The 17,020-nt window shown below is 53.6% G+C and overlaps 1 protein-coding gene across 2 annotated transcripts in view; it reads right to left on the bottom strand.

Moving 5' to 3' along the window:
- GNG7 (G protein subunit gamma 7) overlaps positions 1-17,020 on the bottom strand; it is a 151,846-nt gene that overhangs the window by 24,064 nt on the left and 110,762 nt on the right. For both annotated transcript variants that reach the window (XM_047777614.1, XM_047777612.1), the window contains exon 3: positions 10,249-10,285. The gene's annotated coding sequence lies outside the window, so the exon portion shown is untranslated. The remainder of the gene's footprint in view (positions 1-10,248; positions 10,286-17,020) is intronic.

Here is a 17,020-nt window from a genome sequence, read left to right as displayed (position 1 = left end):
GGGTCACACAGAGAGGGGACCTGCGAAGGGCCACTCCCACCACACTGGCATTGGGACTTTACTACAAAGGAGACAAAATCTCTTAGAGCCCCCCAGAAGCCAGGAGCCGAGCTACCCCCTACCCCCAGCCAGGGCGGGCTCTGGGCTCCCGGCTCTGGGCCTGAGCTTCTCCAGGGTCAAGGTCACCCTGGCCTGGCGTGGAGAGGGCTGGCCATGTAAGGGCCTTCTGTGACCTTGTGCATCGTGACCTTTGGTGGGATGCGGGGGCTGTGAAAGACCAGTTGGGTCTTTGCCAGGCAGACGTTTCCCAACAGAAGGCGCGTACCCCCTAGAGACCAGTGTCTTGTGACTCCCTGTCAGCTGGTCCTTTTGTACACGGGCTAAATTGGGTCCCCAGGCAGCTATATTTAGAAAAGGCTAGGAAAAAAAAAAAAAAAAGAATGAATGAGATGCCCACAAGCAAGGGGAAAACAGAGCTGCAGGGCAAGTGGCCGCCCTCGACTGAAGCCTGGAGGCGGGAGGACAATGAGCCGCGGTGACAGAGGGTGACAGTGCAGCTGATACAAGAGCAGAAGAAAGGGCCCTCTCTGTCCACCCAGAGGATGACTGTAGTCATGTGAGAGTGTGCAAGCTGGGAACCAGGCTGGGCCAGTGCGCTGAGTGCCCGTGGATCAGGTCACCCCTGTTCTCAGCTTCCCGGCACCAAGGAAATGCCGTCACCCTGGCCCCGTGAGGGTGTAGCTCAGAGCCAAAGGGCAGGAGGCTGTGAGAGAGGGAGGGCAGGTCCAGGCCTTCCCACCTGGACCTGGACAAACTCCTACACATCCTGCAAAACCCTGTGAAGTGTCACCCCCTCTGAGAAGCTCCTGGTCCACTGTCTGTGCACAGGCTGCATCAGAATCCTTCCTTGGGGTATCCCACAGCTCCCCAGACCTTCCTTGGGCTGCATTTCCTGTGGCCACCAATTCCCACAAATCTGGTGGCTCAAAACCACACATTGATTATTTCACAGCCCTGAGGACAGGAGTCTGACTCCGGCCTCATGGGGCTAAACCCAGGCGTGGGCAGGGCCGATCTCTCTGGAGACTCCAGGGGAGAGTTGGTTTCTGCCTCTTCCAGCTTCTAGAGGTGCTGCATCCCTTCCTCCATCCTCACAGCCAGCAGCGCGGCATCTCCTGTCTCTCTCTGCCTCTGATCCTCCCGCCTCCCTCTTATGAGGACCTTGTGACGACACTGGGCCCCGGGGGAATCCAGGATCACCTCCATCTCAGGGGCCTTCACTTAACCCCCTCTGAAGAGTCCCTCTGCCACATGAGGTCACACGTCCACAGCACCTGGAAGTAGAGAATGTGGGCATCTTTGGGGGCTGCAGCTGGAAGCTGAGCACCAAGGGACCATCTGGATGGGAGGGTTTGGTTACAGCAGTTCAGGGCGTTTACAAAGGAGGCTCCTTCCAGGAATTCACTCTGTCCCCAGGACGAATCGCTTTCCAAGGACAGGCCTCCCAGGGGCAGAGGACCTGGCCACACCTGAAGTCCATGGTGGATGCCACTGGTAGGCATGTGCCTGGGATGGCGCACTCTGCAGATCAGGTGCAGTGCTGCTGAGGACGGACCTCGGGCCTGGGTCACAGGCTCTAGCTTCTTGCTCTGAGCTCTGGGTCACTGGCCAAGATGGCAGCACCAGTGTGACCAGTGGTTCCTGAGCATTGCTGTTCCACCTGTGATGTTGTTAAAAAGAGCTGGAACCAAACAGACCCAGAGAGGCTCTCCCCAGGGGCTAGCTAGGGTAGGGACATTTTTCATGTTAAAAAAAGGGGGCCAACAGTATAATTACTTGAACAATTTTAGAGAGCTGCCTGGTGTGGGGAGCCAGACTCTAGAGCAGAGGGGGCACTGGTGAAATCTAGGGACATCTGTGGTCTTCCCAGCAGGGGGAGGCTCCTGGCATGGAGGGGGTGGGGCTAAGGGTGCTGCCCGATACCCCGCAGTGCCCAGGATGGCCCCCCACAGAGGACGGCTGGGCTGTGTCAGTGGTTTGGGGCCTCTTTCCTGTGAAATGTATACATTGTTTTGGCTCCATCAGTTTCAAGGTAGAAGCCTGGGTGAGCCAAGGCCACTGCTGTGGCTCCTGGGGCACCTGCTGTAGGCTCAGGCCATGCATCCTAAGTGTCAAAACTCCTGAGGGGCCCCAGGTGTTCACCAGGTGTGGACACAGGGGTTTGCAGTCAAAGCTCAGGATGTCCTGCGCTGCAGCAAAGCATCAAAATTTCTGGATGGAAACCTGGCTTGGCGCTGACCTTTGTGTGTCCTGGCTGGAAGCCTGACCTTCAAGCCCAGCACCGAGGGGTGGGAGGTGGAGGGGGGCAGAGAAGCATCGGTCTTGTCTGAGATGCAGGTTTTAGCCTCAACAAAAGTGCTGCTGGGCTGCATCCTCATAGGACACAGAAGGGGAGCACGTGTGGAACTGTGGTGTCTCCTGTGGAATCTTCCAGAGGCCAACCGCAGAACTACCGCTCCTGATGATCCAGGGTGCCCTGAGCCCCCTGATTGGTTGGGAAGGAGGGATGTCAGGGCCCGGGTTCTCGAGGGGGTGCAGAAAGCCCCCGGCCAGAGTGAGTTAATCTTGGCTTCCAGAGGCCTCTGCCCTGAGATGAGGTTTCGCTGACCCGCCCGGAATGTCTAACAATGAGATTGAGTGTCTGGTTCAGCTCACGCTGACATCCCCTTTCTCGTCCATCCAAATTCCATTACGCCTTTTCTTGTTAATGCAGAAACGCAGCCAAGCCCGGCTGCCCGGGAAGCACCAAGGTCTCCTGCTGCTCTCGCCAGAAAGGGGAGCCATGGCTGGGGGGCTGGGTGCCTGGCTCTCAGGGTCCCTGAAGGACTTAGGAGAGGTGGCTTGGGCTGGCACCGCACATTAGGAAGTCTCTAATGCATGGGCCCTGTGGGGTCCTCACAGGACTGTGCGTTCTCAGAGAGCCAGGCAGAGCTGCCAGACCTCTGCCCCTGCCCTGGAGCCCCTCCTTGCTGGCCGGATGAAGCCCACATGCAAGGAGCAGTAGGTGACCTGTAGCAGCTGCTGGCAGCCTCCAGCTGAAAGGCAGCAGGCACCCAGGACCCAGTGCCTAAGGTAACAGCCTCGAGGTAACAAATTCTGCCTATACCTCAGGGACCCTGGAGCAGAGTCTCCCCCAGGTGAGCTTCTGGGCAAGAACATGGCCCGGCTGACTCCTGGATGGTGGCCTGGTGGGACATGGAGCAGAGGACACAGTTAGGCTGTGCCTGGACCACTGACTCGCTGTGAGATGATGAGTGGGTGGAGCTTGGGGTAGTTTGTTATGCAGCATCACTAACTAATACAGCAGAGGGGCATGACCTGCAGAGAGGACCCAAGCCTGCAGGAGATGGACGGGGATGTGGCCTGATGGGGCCTGCCAGGACGCTCCCTCATTCTTCCCACCAGTGTCATGTCACTTGGGCCTGCCACTCCTGAATTAAGTTATGCGACTGTAAAAAGAGTATTAATAGAAAATACAACACTGATGTAAAAGACATAATAACATCTCCCTCCTGACTCCAAAGTCTTTGACTAGAATGACTGCTCTAGGAAGGTACAGTGTGTGTCCTGCTTGGAGAAGCCAGTCCCAGGCCATGCAGCTGGGGAATGACAGGGCCAGGAGGCGGCCAGCTGTGGCTCCCCAGTCATGTCAGGGAAGGGGCTACATCAGGGGAAGAGATTTGCTGATCTATCAATTCCAAGCCAAAGAGCCTTTTTTTTTTTTTTTTCTTTAGGGGCCACACCTGCAGCATATGGAAGTTCCCAGGCTAGGGGTCGAGTCGGAGCCAGCCTATGCCACAGCCGCAGCAACACCAGATCTGGGCCCCATCTGCGACCTATGCCACACCTTGTGGCAATGCCTGACCCTTAACCCACTGAGTGAGGCCAGGGATCGAACCCACATCTTCATGGATACCAGTCGGGTTCTTAACCCGCTGAGCCACAACAGGAACTCCAAAGAGCCACTTTGAAAGGAAACCATTCATCACCAGCCACACTCCTTGGCGCCTTTTCAAACAAGTCACCTGGAACCCCACTGCAAAAGCCCAGGACTTTCCCGCCTCATCAGAGCCCTGTCTCCTCCCTCGCTGTCTGTGCCTTCACCACCTACTGCAGATGTGCCTAAGTGCACCCACTTGCACCCAGATGGGTCCCACGCCAGGCATGGCAGGGACGATGCCTCTGTCACGGCAACCACCTGCCGAGATAGAGCCTAGGTCTCCATTCCTGTGTTTTGCACTCTTCCTTGCTAGACACTTGCAAACATCTGTCCCCGCTACCCTGGCATAGCCCGGGGATGTTGGGAACACAGGAAAGAAAACAAATCGCTGTGATTCAACTTCTCTGCCTCCTCCTCTTCTCCTTTTTGACAGCTTTGCTAAGATATAAATTCAGCAACCAAGCAATTCGCCATTTAAAGTGTTGCCTCATTCAATGGTTTGGGGGTATATTACACTATTAATTTTAAAAAATCATGATAAACATATATAGGTGACATAACTTTTGCCACTTTAACTTTTTTTTGGGGGGGGGGCGTGTCCACAGCATGCTGAAGTTCCCGAGCCAGGGATCAAACCTATGCCGCAGCAGTGACAACACCAGATCTGTAACCTGCTGCACCACCAGGGAACTCCTCTTTTTTTTTTTTTTGTCTTTTTGTCTTTTTTGTTGTTGTTGTTGCTATTTCTTGGGCCGCTCCCGCGGCATATGGAGGTTCTGAATCAGAGCTGTAGCCACCGGCCTATGCCAGAGCCACAGCAACGCGGGATCCGAGCCGCGTCTGCAACCTACACCACAGCTCATGGCAACGCCGGATCGTTAACCCACTGAGCAAGGGCAGGGACCGAACCCGCAACCTCATGGTTCCTAGTCGGATTCGTTAACCACTGCGCCACGACGGAAACTCCGGAACTCCTCATTTTAACCATTTTAAAGTATACAGTTCAGTGGCAGGCAGACAGGTGTACCAATTATCTGGGTGAAAACAGGTCCCCATACAAGATGTGACCCCACACAGGGAGGCCCAGGATGGCACACTGTATGATCTGGGAAACACTCCCAGCCAGAGGATGGGGTCAGAGGGTGGAAAAAGAGAACTCTGGTTGCTTTAGCCCCTTCTAAGGGCACTGATCCCATTCACAAGGGGCCCACCATCATGACCTAGTCAGTCACCTCCCAAAGGCCATACCTCCTGATACTGTCACATTGGGAATAGGGCTTCAACATGCATTCTGTGTGTGGAGGTTGGCGGGACACAACATTTAGTCCAAAGCAGGCAGGATGGGGTGGGTGGGTGGGGAATTCCAGGCAGAGGGAAGTGAGTGACAAGCTTTGACTTTGTACTTGATTTTCTGAGGGCTCAGGGGCCCTGGCGGGTTTTTGAGGAGGGCAGGGACAGACTCAAGGACATTTTCAGAAGTTGCTCCAGCTGTTGAGAGGGGGATGGAGCGGGTAAGGAGTGGAGCAGACGCCCCAGGCAAACTCCTGGCCCCCACCATGAACAGTCACTCCCACCCCCTCTCCAGCCTCTGACACCATGAACCCACTCTATCTCTGTTGATCTGCCTGTTCTGGACATTTCATGCCAGAGGAATCACATACTGTATGTCCTTCTGTGTCTGCTTCTCTCACTGAGCATCGTGGTCTCAAGGTCTATCCACGTGGAACCAACTGTCGGTACTTCTCTCCTTTTCAGGCTGAGTGGTGCTCCTGCATGTGAAGGGACCACACCATTTATCCCTCATCCACTGGTGGGCACTGGGGTTGTGTCCACCTTTTGTCTGCTGTGACTCATGCTCTGTGGACACACCTGCACAAACCTCTGAGCACCTGGCTTCTCAGAGCCTGCCTCCTCAGCTCACCTCACCGAACTCCCGTGGCTATCCCCGACCTAACTCTCTCAGGGAAAGTAGCGATGGCCCCAGAGGGCACTGAGGGGGTCCTCTCCAGGGGGGCAAGTGGCCACGGAGCCTAGGAGACCATGTGATGGTTAATTTTACATGCCCAGTTTGGCTGCCTAGTTATGCATATGGTCAAACATTCTTCTGGATGCTTCTGTGAGGGTGTTTCTGGATGAGCCTGCCACTTAAACAGGTGGACGCTGAGTAAAATGGACTACGCTCTGGGATGCATGTGGGCGCATGCCTCATGCAGTCGCTTGAAGGCCTGAATAGAACAAAAACCGGGCCTCTCCTGAGCAGGGGGGAATTCTCCAGTGACAGGCTCTGGGTCTCCACTTGGCAGCCTCTAGTTTAATTCCGTAAACTAACTTTCTCTATTTATACATCATTTTGGTTCTGTTTCTCTGGAGAATCCGGACTAATACGGACCACCAGGTGCTTTGTGGGTGGAGACAAATGAGCTCGAACCCTGGCCTTGTTGTCCACCAGCCCTGGGCCTCTCTGACTCAGGGACTCCTTGGCTGATAAGCCTCAGTTTGCCCACCTAGAACCTGCTCCCTGGAGCTCCTACAAGAACAAAATGAGAGAAGGAGCTGGGCCTGGCTCACAGGAGGCACCTGATAAACATCTGTCGGGCTGCCGAGGAGGGTCGGCAGGAAGTGGTGTGGCAGCCAGCCGGGTGCGAGGGAGCAGAGCCAGGCCTGGCTGGAGCTGGCTGACGTCACTGGCCGGAGCTTTGTGTCTGCAGGTGCTGCAGCACAGGGACCTAATCCTGCAGCACGAGGCCAGAGCCACTGTCTGACACCTGAGTCTGGTGGCAGTGGCTCTGCTGTGATCCCTGTACACGTGTGTGTCCCAGGGGACCTGGTGCAACTGAGCCCTAGCCCCCCTGTCAGGAAAATGGGGTGTGGACCCGTGCTTCTCTAACCAAGAGCCTGAAAGGACCGAGGCTGGGGGAACTGGTGACCACTGGGAAGTATTGGGTTTCAAATAATCATCTTCAGGGTCATTATTGCTCCTGTCGGCTGGGCTGGGGTATGGTGGATGGCAGGGCACTGGCCCCAAGCATGAAATCTGAAAACTGTCACTGTGATCACATTTTTTTTTTTTTTTTTTTACTGCATCAGTGATATGTGGAAGTTCCTGGGCCAGGGATTGAACCCTCACCAAAGCAGTAACAACACTGGATCCTTAACCCACTGAGCCACCAGGGACCTCCCAATGATCACATATTTCATGCAATATTTCTTTAAAAAGTCAAAATGAATGCAAAATATCCATGATGAATCAGAGGTCAAGGTTTTCATTAGAGACAGGATCTGATAGGGCTGGGATTAGGGCGAAGCAATCCTCTCTGCAACTGAAATTTTTAACCTTCACCATGGATTTTTTGGGGCATGAACTTGGATTTTTAGGACATATTGCTACATCAGGCTACAACATAGCGACGGTGACAGTGTTTTCTAGTGTCCCCTTCAATTCTACACCTGGGGCGAGTGTTTAGCTCTGCTCACTCTGGGCAGTCTCTTCCTGGGACATGTGCAGGCTGCACAAAGCAGAGGTGTGGCACCCTCAGGGACAGACAAGGTCCAGGGAGCTGGAGAGTTTCCATGTGTGACCACTATGATTAATGATGAGCCCTGCATGGGCCAGGCCTGTGTCAGTGCCTGCAATCCTCCTTCGAACTCCCGGGAGCTCTCAGCCCCATCTCATCGGTATGGGATGTGAAATGTGCACTCCGGGCTACACCTTGGGTGGTGGCAGGGACCTGGGTCCCTGAGATTCAGCCGTGTCACCACGCCAAACAGCAGAAGCTGCTCAAAGGCCTTCAGGACTCCGGGATTAAGTGCCCTGTGCGTGGAAGCATGCAAGCCTGGGCTGAGGATGCTGGGGGGTGCAGGTGGCTCTGGCCCTGCTCAGGTGTGGCTGACTCAGGCTCTGTTCACAAAGCAGTGTGGGGAGTTCCCGTCGTGGCGCAGTGGTTAACGAATCCGACTAGGAACCATGAGGCTGCGGGTTCGATCCCTGCCCTTGCTCAATGGGTTAATGATCGGGCGTTGCCGTGAGCTGTGGTGTAGGTTGCAGACGCGGCTCAGATCCCACGTTGCTATGGCTCTGGCATAGGCTGGTGGCTACGGCTCTGATTCAACCTCTAGCCTGGGAACCTCCATATGCCGCAGGAGCGGCCCAAGAAATAGCAAATAGACAAAAAAAAAAAAAAAAAAGAAGCAGTGTAGGCTGCGGATAAAAGCCCCCTGCACCCTACTGGGCCATTAGCCGGGGGCCCCCCGGGCAGCACTGGCCATACCGGAGGCTGTAAGGGGAGCCCCACAGAAAGACTCTAGGGTGACAGGGAGCAGGGCCCTGAAATGTCTAGGAAGCACACAGTCCCTCAGAGGCGGGGAGGGAGCCCCAGAGCCCTCTGGCTTCTCTCTAGCCCAGGGTGTTGACATCCCAGCACCATGGGCACCAGGTACCCTCTGGGACCCACCCCGTGGCTACGAAGGGCACACAGAGCCAGGAGTGCTGTGGGTTAAACCATATCCCCCAAAGACACACTCCAGTCCTGACCCCTGACCCTTGGGAATGGGACCTTATTTGGAAATCGGGTCACTGAAGATGTGATTAGTTAAGATGAGGTCATACCGGAGTTGGGGGCGGGGGGGGGGGTCGCTAAATCCAGTGACTGGTGACTGCATGAGGAGAGGAGACACACATACAGGGAGAGGCCAAGTGAAATCAGAGGCAGCGACTTGGGTGGTGCATCTATAAGCCAAGGACACCAGGGATGCTGGAAACCACCAGAGGCTGAAGAGGCAGGAAGAACCCTCCCCTGGAGCCTTCCGAGAGGGGGGGCCCTGCTTTACCTGGTCTTGGTACTTGGCCTCTGGAATGTGAGAGGATGCACTTCTGTAGTTTTAAGCCCCCAGCCTGTGGTACTTTGCCAGGGTGGCCCCAGGAAGCCACTTGGGGGCTTTCTCGCAGCCCCTGCCAACCACCAGTGCCTGTGCCCCAACCCTCAGAACGGAGCAGGCCCTGTGCCCTTGGGCTGTACACTGTGTCTATGAAGCAGGCAGCCCTGTTCCAAGACATTAAGAGAGGCTCAGACTGCTGTATAGCACAGGGAGCTATATCCAATCACTTGTGATGGAACATGATGGAGGATAATGTGAGAAAAAGAAGGTATGTATATGTGTAACTAACTGGGTCCCTTTGCTGTACAGCAGAAATGGACAGAACATTGTAAATCAACTATAATACAATGTTTGTTTGTTTGTTTGTTTGTTTGTTTTTGTTTTCAAAGAGAGGCTCAGAGATGAAGCAGTGAAGCCCCACCACAATCCAATCCCCCCACCTCTTTAGCAAGCCCCACAGTGGGTCCCCGCTGCCTACGTCCTCGATGGAGAAAGACGCTCTTTCCTTCCCAAATCAGTGGTGGAACCCGTGGAAATGAAACACCAGGGTCTCAGACAAGCACAGGGGTGGAGAAGCCATGGGGCCCTGAAAACAAAAACACCATGTGCAGAAACCCGTGGTGAGGGTCGAGGGAGAAAGTGACAGCTGCAGACGGCGTGTGAGGGAGGGTCTCAGTCTACAAATGGACTTTACGAGTAAAGGGACGAGGGGATGGGAAGACCCAGCGAAAACCAAGGCCGGCAGGAGGAAGTGAGAAACTACGATCAACGAAACAGAGAGAAACGAGAGGGGAACCTGCGAAACCGAAAGCTAGTGCTTTGGGAAGAGGGGGGCAACTCTGGCAGGCCTTTAGACAGACTGATGGGGAGACACCAGGGACCAGGGTCAGGGACCAGAGCCGGGCGTGATCAACGAGCATCTGGAAGGGAAAAGGCTTGTAGGAGGATGCTGCAGGCTCCAGCAGCCAGCGGATTAGGTAATCTACACGAAATGGACCAGTTTCCTGGAAAGGCACGTGTTTTCCAAACCAGTTGTGGCTCCAGATCCGGCTCCCGACGGTTCGCACTCACTTCGATGCCCAGCCCTATGCTTTTCCCGTCCACAGCCCCCTTCATCTCCGCACCATGCTTGGGAAGAGTATTGTTTCTGTTGCAGGAGATGAAAGGAATCCGCCTGAACGAACACGTGGCTGAGCCACTGGGAGGCGGACCTGGGGTTTGAACTTGGGTTTCCTGGCAGGGGGCCCAGCGCTCTTTTTGCAGTGACACAATTCCCAGTGTGTCATGTGCGCGTGAAATACTTGGGCTTGTTTGTTCCTTTTCTAAAAAACAAGGGATTCCAAGCTCATGAAGTAAGATAAAACGTTACATACCTTTTTCAGTTTTTCCAAGAAGCAGCACCACTCTACCCTGTTTAGAAAGAAAGAGAGAGAAAAAAAAAATCGTGGTTAAATATTTTTAACTTAATTATCTCCAGCTTTTCTCAGAGAGATACTTGGCTGTCGCCAAAAATGTGGCATTTGATTTGGAAACTGGCTGTGTCCTCCAGAGAAACGTGGTGGGGGCGGCTTCTGGAAAACTCACTTTATTCTTTACAACCGAGCCATTCAGGAAGGACAACTGCTTTTCTTTGGGGAGGGGGGAGTCAAGTTTTCTTGCAGAACTTGTATTATTCCATTTTGGGACATGGGGACCCCAAGCCTTGAAATGGAACCGAGCCTTGGCATGTAATGCTTGGGGTTTTTCCGTGTCTCGTTTTCAGCTTTGATGGAAGCCACGTGCCAGGCCAACAAAGGGAGAGGTGGAAAATTCGATGTTGGGGCAAAGCCATTAACCTTGGGTGGAAGAGGTGACAGGTATATGGGGGCAGGAAGGCGAGGGGTCTGAGGCTGGCTGCCTGGGGTCAGAAGGTCACCGGGAAAGGAAGGAAGTCCCTGTGATCAGCCCTGAGGGCAGGGTGGGCTCTGATGCTTTGGAACTGCTGTTTTCCAGGGGATGGGAGCTCCTGCTTCAAGCAGAACCCTGTACGGAGCCGAATCTCTGATGATGGATGCACACAGTGTGAGGGGTCCTGGGGCTGCCACGTCCAGCTGCCAGAGTGACCCCTAGACTGAACGCCACACTCCATGCTGCACTCACCAGCTGCCCCAAGGACACACCGCCCAGGGAGGCATCATGGGCTACAGAAGCCTGACTTGTGCTGTGGAGCTGACAACCAGCTCGGTCAGACTGATGCCTCAGCCTGTGCTCCCAGGACCCTCACAGCTGCTGGGCCACAGGCCACACTTGCAAAAGCCAGCAGTTAGCCCACCCTTGAGTTCTCGGGGAGCCATCCTCAGGGCCCATTCTGCTATCAGTTGCCCTGGAGGGTTCAACTGAAGCCCCAGCCTCCAGCCCCAAGCAGGCCAGACCTCCTGAGCTACCAGGCCATGAGCAAGGCTGTTTCCCTCTGGCTTCGAAGGTCCCCTGTGGGCTCTGCAAACGTTAGCTCTTTCCACAAATCAATGGAGTTTTTTTCACCTACACAAAGGGACGTGCTACTGCTGCCACTCCCAGACCAGAGCCCAGGGCCACTGAGGGAGGCCCAGCGGGTCTCGGCCATAGGAAGGAGGTGGCTGGGGTGGCTTCTGGCCCTTGGCACTGCTGACCTTGGGGTTGTCCTGGGCACTGAGGGGTGTGGAGCAGCCTCCCTACCCCACCCACTCGGGGTCAGGAGCCCCCAGCTGTGACAACCACAGACTGGGGGCAGAGGGGCAGAATCACGCTGATGAGACACAGACACAGAGCAAGGCACCCAGCGGGGTGGTCTCCTGCCCTAGGCCCCGGGAGGCCAGGGACTCCAGCTCCTCCCTGCTGAGCTGGGAGTGCCAGGCCCCAGGGTGCCAAGGCCTCTCCTCCCTGCACAGCCAGGCCTCTGAGGGCCAGCCTGAGCATGATGCATGGATGACAGTGTGGGAACAGGGGTGGGGGTGGGGGTGATATATAGGGTCCGGCCTCATCATCTGTGGGTTCTGTACTTGGGAATTCACCTACTTGCTAGAAAGTATTTGTAACCCCCAAACTGGTGCGGGGTGGGGGGAAGTCTGCAGTCATTTGTGGACACAGGCAGAACAGTAAAACATCTGAGTCACTGACAAGCATTTTCCCAGCTGAGGTGGAACTGGGCGGTAACCAGGGTCCTTTTCACCATTTACGGCCATGGGGTTTTTCTGCTTCTTTTTTGGCTGCGCCTGCAGCACACAGAAACTCTTGGGCCAGGGATTGAACCCACACTGCATCAACGACAACGCCAGATCCATAACCCACTGAACCATCAGGGAACTCCACATGTTTGTTTTCTGGTGGGTGATTCTACCACTCGTAGAGCTGCGGCTGAGCACAGGAGGCTGGGACAAGCCTTATGGGGAGAAAGTAGGTGTGTCAGACAGCTTCGTTCAGGCATGAGTTACGGCACTGCAGGCTGTGAGCTCAGTGGGAAGGAATCAACAACGTGTGTCAAACAGGGTGTCTTTTGACAGAAACGCACATACTGTCACGAGATTAAGTGTGGGTCGGTTGTGACCAGAGGCTTACAGGAGCCTGACCCTGCATGTCCCCAGGAATGACCACTCATTTAGAACTGCTCCTCATAACAAGAACCACCTGTATGTGTATTTTCTCTTCTTTATGACTCTGAAAGTAACACAGTTTCATTTTACCAATTCTGGAAATCACGTAGAGTAAAAAAAACATCCATAACCCCACCACCTTCTTTTTCCAGCCGTACCTGTGTCATATGGAAGTTCCCAGGCTAGGGGTTGAATTACAGCTGCAAATACCAGCCCACACCTCAGCCACAGCCACGTGGGATCTGAGCCGCATCTGTGAACTACACCTCTGCTCACGGCAACGCCGGATCCTTAACCCACTGAGCGAGGCCAGGGATCGACCTGCATCCCCATGGATCCTAGTCAGGTTCGTTAACTGCTGAGCAACAAAGGGAACTTCTCCATTTTTTTTTTTTTTGTCATTTTTGCCATTTCTTGGGCCACTCGCACAGCATATGGAGGTTCCCAGGCTAGGGGTCTAATTGGAGCTGTAGCCACCAGCCTACACCACAGCCACTCGCCTACACCACAGCCACAACAACCTGGGATCTGAGCCGCATCTGCGACCTACACCACAGCTCACGGCAACACTGGATCCTTAACCCACCGAGCAAGGCCAGGGGTCGAACCTGCAACCTCATGATTCCTAGTTGGATTCGTTAACCACTGAGTCACGACAGGAACTCCTTTTTTTTAAAAGCATATACGCCTACCTATCCATTTTTACAAATTCAGGTCCTCTAGACTATTTGACCATCTGCCTTTAATCAATTTTCTTAACATCATACTGTGAGGGAATCATTATTTTCCCATGGCATCAAATTCTTTTGCATGGCATGCAAAAGTTCTTGCCCAGGCCAGGGATCAAACCTGCACTACAGCAGTGACAGCACTGGATCCCCAACCCACTGAACCACCAGGGAACTCCAGACCATGAATTTTCAAAGTGTATGCAACTGTGTCACCATCACACAGGTGACACAGGACATTTGCAGGACCCCTGCATATATCCCAGCATCCCCGCCCAAGTAAATCACTGTTCTGATGGAATTATTTATTGTGATAATCATCATTTTCGTCATTATGATCATCCTGACTTTCCCTCCTGAAGAAAGGAAAGAAGGTACAGATTCTCACTGCAAGAGGAGCAGTTGGTCAGGTGGGAAGAATGTCCTAGAAGATTCTAGAAGGTTCTAGAAGCCAGCTAGCCAGTATCTGCTGGAGGGGCGGTCGAGGAGTAGGTCTTTCTGGCCTGAGGTGCACAGAGGGGGCTTTGAGCAAGCTCCGGCCCTGGCTCATGTTGTTGGTCTGTCTGCCCACTGGCTCTCAGAACCCCGATGCCCCATCTGTAACATAAGGACCCCAGGGCATTGCTCTCTGGGTCACAGTGAGGACAAAAGGGGACAAACACGGCCCAGTGCAGATGAAGGCACCAATCTACAGCAACGATTATAAGAAAAATATGATGGATATACAACATAACACAGAGGTGCGCCGCATTTTACTGTGCTTCATGCAGGTTTGTGGCAACACATTCCGCCAGGAAGAGTGTGCTGCTCTGCCCTGAATGCCAAGAAGTGGTTTTGGGGCTGGAATCTCCTCCCCGGTAAGATGCTGTGCAGACTGTTGAACTGACAACCAACGACTGAGAATATACGTAGCTTAGTTGATACGGCAGAGCCGGGGTTTGGGAGGACTGACTCCATTTGTGAAGGGAGTTTTCCTGGGGGGTAAAGTGCTGTCAGACAGCAGCTCTTCCTGTCTGTGAGAGGAAGAAGCTATCCATTCCGCAGACTTCACTGTTGAAAAATTTCATCATTTAAGAAGCTGCCACAACCTCCCCATCAACATAGAGGCAGGACCCTCCACAAGCAAAAAGATTACAACTCACTGAAAGCTTAGATGATGGTGGTTAGTGTTTTTTAAGCAATGAAGTCTTTTTTTTTTTTTTTTGTCTTTTGAGGGCCGTACCCACAGCACATGGAGGTTCCCAGGCTAGGGATTGAATCAGAGCTGAAGCCGCTGGCCTACACCACAGCCACAGCAACACGGGATCTAAGCCACGTCTGTGACCTACACCACAGCTCATGGCAACGCTGGATCCTTAACCCTCTGAGCAAGGCCAGGGATTGAACCCTCAACCTCATGGTTCCTAGTCGGAGTCCTTTCCACTGCGCCACGACTTGAACTCCTGAAGTCTTTAAAACAAACAAACAAACAAACAAAATAAAACTAAACTAAACTAAACCTGAATTGTTAGCAGTAGGAACTGGCTGGCTCCAGGGTCAAGGGCCTGGCTCTAGGGCAAAGGTCTTTGGTCCTGGGGCTGACATGGGCTACAGCTGAGGATTTGATCCTCGTTTCGTGGATGGTGGAGGCTGGGGAAGATGTGGCTGGGCTGGGGTCACACAGGATTGTGGTTGGGGACATCATGCTCACTAAGTGTTTATCATGGGTCATAAGTTGAATTTCCCTTCTTTCTCCTGAGGCAGGTTATGAATGCTTTGCAGACTTGGCTTCGGGGTCCCTGATGCTTCTGGAGACACACGTAGCTCTGTGGCTCACCAGTGAGACAGAGAAAAATCCCAAAACCCCTGGTTCCTTGCTTCTGCTTTTTTATTAGCAAGGCCCTGCTTTGCATGCAGGAGTTGGGGGAGATCTTCACACATGTGTACGAGTGTGTGTGGGGAGGGAGTGGGTCACTAGGGCAAGGGGTCTCTCCCAGGGCAGTTCTGCCCCGCTGGGGACACTGCATCATGTCTGGGGACATCTGTGGTTGTCATACTGGGGGATCCCTGGCCTCACAAGGGGGCAGGTGGGGAGGCTGCTCCACACCCCACAGTGCCCAGGGCGGCCCCCGAGAGGATGACAGGCCAATGTCAGCAGTGCCAGGCAGGGGATCTCATCTTGGCTGCTGCACAAGCACTCTTACACCGAGGCAGGGACTCCCAGCCCGGCCTGTGGCAGCACCTTGGGGTGTCCTTGCCTAAGTTCTCATCTTGGCTGGTCTCAGCTCAGCTGCTCAACTGTCAAGGCCTCTCCTGGAGAGATTCAAAAATAGATCATCTGCTTTTTCTTTTTTTTAAAGCCTGAGAGCACATCGCCCAGCAGAGGAAGCTGCCAGGGCAGTGAAAGAAACCGGAAGTGCTTCTTTTTGATGTTCTACCAGCTCATCTGCAGAGGCAGGAGGGTAATCCCCTTCCTCCGGCGTTTCTCTTAGAAGTTTCTCTGCATTCTACTTCTCAGAACGAAACTGGGCTCCTGGGCAGGCACTTACGCCCTCCACCCACACGGGGCTTTGCAGTAAAAATCCAACGGATTTGGAAGGTTCACATCAGAGCAAGGACCCTGGTGCCCCGTGACATCCCAGAGTGGCTGCCACCGCCTCCCCGCCCCCGCCCCCGCCTCCTGTGCCCTCAGCCCGTCCTTGGCCCAACACGAGGGGTGTCCCAACTTGTCACATCTGCAAGGAGAGACACCTACAGCTGACTCTTTAAAAAAAAATGACAAATAAACATTATATGTGTTTTTTTTCAGTTGAAAGCTATCCTCACTTTCAGTATTTACGACACTGGGGTCAGGGTCACCCTGTGGGGGCCTGTTCTGGGCACAGATGTGTGAGGACGGTATATCTGCTCCCACTCCCTCGGTGCCAGGAGCCCCCTGGTCATAACAAGCACAGATGTCCCCAGACTTGGCCCAGTGTCTCCTAGGAGGCAGAGTTGCTCCCACTGCTCTTCTACTGAGAACTTCTGTTCCAGGATTCTTGCGTTAATGTCTTTGACTCCCTTCAGTGGATTCGTTTTAAGTAGAAATTTTTGCAGAAGCTCCCAGGCCAGGGATTGAACCCACGCCACAGCAGCAATAAGGCCGGATCCTTAACTTTCTGTGCCACAGCGGAAACTCAACTTACTTTTAAAAAAATGGATTCATATTGAGATACAACATTGTGTAAGCTTCAGGAGTTCCTGTCTTGTTTTGATACATTTATTTATTGTAACATTTCTACCTACCCTCACATCCTTCCCTGGCCTGAGAAGGATTTGAGGTGCTTCCATGAGGGCAAAAAAGAAGTAATTGAGGAGACAACAATGTGGTACTTAGCGTGGGAGGGGAAATGGCAGGAAGAAATTAATAAAGTAACTTAAGAAAAGAAATAAATAAGGAGAGTTGGCAAAGTGGGGGTGACCGTTCTGAGAAAGGACTGTATGACAACAAAAATAATATCCACTGGTTACAGCTGGTTGGATACTGTCTGCCAAATATCCGCGTGTCACCCCCCCCCCCCACTCCACTGAAGCTCAGCACATGGCTTTCTTTGGACAAAGGGTCTTTGTACTTGAAAGATGTTAGGGATCTAGGATGAGATTGTCCTGGGTTCAGGGTGGGCCTTAAATCCAATGACAGGTGTGTTTATAAGAGAAAGTGGGAGAGATCTGATGCTCAGACACACACAGGGAGAGGCCGCAGGAAGATGAGGCAGAGAATGGGGTGACTGGCCACAAGTCCAGGACCCCACAGCACCCAGAAGCTGGAAGAGGCAGGAAGGGTCCCCCTA

Source organism: Phacochoerus africanus, chromosome 4, assembly GCF_016906955.1.
Source record: "Phacochoerus africanus isolate WHEZ1 chromosome 4, ROS_Pafr_v1, whole genome shotgun sequence".
Classification (NCBI taxonomy): domain Eukaryota; kingdom Metazoa; phylum Chordata; class Mammalia; order Artiodactyla; family Suidae; genus Phacochoerus; species Phacochoerus africanus.
The sequence above is the reverse complement of the archived record's forward strand: the minus strand, read 5'-3'. Positions and strand labels throughout refer to the sequence as shown.